Below are 2,722 nucleotides of genomic sequence, written 5' to 3'. Positions count from 1 at the left end.
GTTGATATTTGGTGGAGTCTAATAAAATCTTGTTTAATTGATTAACAAAATATAAATAAGCAAAATAACTCTACCCAAGGCAAGCACTATAGATCTTGATATAATTTTGTCACAATATTTTTCTATACATTGTAGTTATTCAAAAAATATAGGCTCATATCACCCATACATTGAAAACCTGTATGATTATTATATTGTACCATGAATTGTTAGATTTTTTTCCTTGGAAGTTTCAACTAAATTTTATTGTTTCAATTCCAAAAGTCAGGAGGCAGAGGCAGAAAGATGATAAGTTCAAAACCAGCCTGTACTGCATAGGGAGACCCTGTCTCTAAATAAATAAGTAAATAAATAATAAATACTATTGTTTCAACTTTCCATTTCAGTGAATGCCAAAGAATATGAGCAATGAGCTGAAAATGTGTATGAAATATAATAATAAATAAAAAAGGAAAGAATGGAAAGGTTAAATTTTAAATGGGCAAAAATCCATGAAGATAAATAAAGAATGCAAAGCCATTGGAATAATGGACCAAAATTATCAAAACTAAGGAACGAATGTCTTAGGACTACTCATCTTATGCTTTTTTTAATGAATAGTTATATTGATCAGTTTATTGTGGGGGCATGCTAATCTTTTCTGTATTGTTCCATTTTTAGTGTATGTGCTACAAAAAGGGGCACAAGTTTATTTTTTACTAAATTATTTTTGGTCTGATAGCCTGAAGTTGGTGTTGGCATAGTCAATAATGACAGAGACAGGAGCCAAAGAGACACAGCAGAAGCCAGTAACACTTTCCAACTTCTCTGTGGCTCAGAATAGAAACAGCCAGAAAACAACTTCTCGACAAGGTGGGTGACTGAGGGGATGCACTAAAGTTTTATATTGTAAAGACGAGACTTGGAGAGACCCAGAGACTGATTATTGGAACAGAGGGTGAGAAAAAAAACGTCAGCACTGAGCCCAAGGGAGCATGCAGTAGCGTGTCAGAGAGGAGGAAAAACAAACAGAAAGAAAGAGACATAGGAAAAATTGATACAAAAACAGATGCAGAACAGAAAGGTAGTCTAAACTTAGCTTCTCTAGGAGTTGCATAGTGTGCTAGCACCTGAAAACTGCTCTGCCACTCCAAGAAGGCATGGCTTGGTGGGAGGAGGAGGAGAGGAGAGAATACCAGCTCCTTTTCATCTATCTCTACAGTAACAGCAGAGAGAAATGATTTTTTAAAAGACTATACTGCAACTTCAGAGACTGAAGCATAGGTTGTTCCCATACCCCTTCAGAACAAACATAATTGACAAGACCAGAGGAGTAGTTACTGAGGCCAGACCACATCAACTCCACTGTCTCCAACACATTTGCTTGATCTACCAGCAGTTCCTCCACTTTTGTAAGACTGACAGATAAAGCAGAACCCTCAGGCTCCAACACAGTATCCACTGTATTAAAATACACTGATCCCCACCAAAGAAGTAACAGGTAAACTATGCTACAAAATCCAATAGTAACTATATTCAAAACTGTATAATAAGCCAATATTCCCTGAAAGGGGTCTCACACAAAAGTAGTACAGAAATCTATCCCAACAGATGCATAAATTTCAACAAAGAAATAAAAAAACTATTAAAACCCAGGGTAACATGACTCCTCCAAAGTTCAATTATCTAGCAACTGACTACAAAACATTTAAGTTGAGAACATGCTGAATAAATACTTCAAAAGGATGCTTTTTCTTTAAAGGTCAATGAATTATAAGAAAATACAGAAAAACAAGTGAATGAATTATGGGAAAACACAGGGTGTGAATGAGAAGTTCAATAAAGAGATTTGTTAAAAATAAAAACAAATACTGGAAATCAAAAGTTCATTAAGTTAAATTTTAAAACTGAGTTAAACATTGCATTTCTGAAGATAATATAATACAATGCACTGTAAGCTTTGAACAACAGGGGAGCGGGTGACAGAGAAAGAATAAGTAATAGAGGGGGTCAGTCTGATTAAAGCACGATATATTCAGGTCTGAAACACCAAGGCAAAAATACCCTTAACAATCAATATATACTTTAGAAAATGAAGGATGGGAAGGTAAAATAGGTCCTGCTCAGGGCTGGGTACCAGCAGAATGGTGAAGGTCAAAAGGAGAGGGTCAAGGAAGCCACATATGGTGTACGTATTTTGAATACATCTATGAAAATAGATCAATGAAATATGTTGAAATTGTTTCAAGAGAGGGTGGCAGGTGATGAGGAAGAATCATAGTAGGGTGAATCTAGTTAAGAAATATTGTAAGTACATATGTAAATGGCACAGTGTTCCGCCATGTATACCTATTGTATAGTAATTTTAAAAACTGAGTTGAAAGCCTCATCAATAGGCTAGATCAAGTAGAAGAGAGAATCTGGGGGCTTCAAGACAAAGTTAATGCATCAGACCATACAGGTAATAATAAGAAAAAAATAAATTTTGAACAGAATAGGCAAGACCTCTGGAACATAATTTAAAAACCAAACTTACAAATTTCTGATGTTGGAGAAGGCACCAGAGTACAGAACAAATGCATAGAAAACCTATTCAGTGAAATAATAGCAAAAAATGCCAAATATTGGGGAAAATATGTACATTCTAAGGATGGATTTAGAACCCCAAACAGACATGACCAGAAAACCATATTATAGTTAAAATGCCAAGAGTATAAAACAAATAAAGAATACTGAAATCTGT

General features: G+C 35.0%; 1 pseudogene; it reads right to left on the bottom strand.

Moving 5' to 3' along the window:
• Nucleotides 1-591: 591 nt before the first annotated feature.
• On the bottom strand, nt 592-684 carry LOC141418315 (U6 spliceosomal RNA; annotated as a pseudogene).
• Between the last annotated feature and the right edge of the window lie 2,038 nt (nt 685-2,722).

The sequence above is a fragment of the Castor canadensis genome, chromosome 16 (assembly GCF_047511655.1).
Source record: "Castor canadensis chromosome 16, mCasCan1.hap1v2, whole genome shotgun sequence".
Classification (NCBI taxonomy): domain Eukaryota; kingdom Metazoa; phylum Chordata; class Mammalia; order Rodentia; family Castoridae; genus Castor; species Castor canadensis.
Note: the sequence above shows the minus strand (reverse complement) of the source record. Positions and strands in the feature narration are given on the sequence as shown.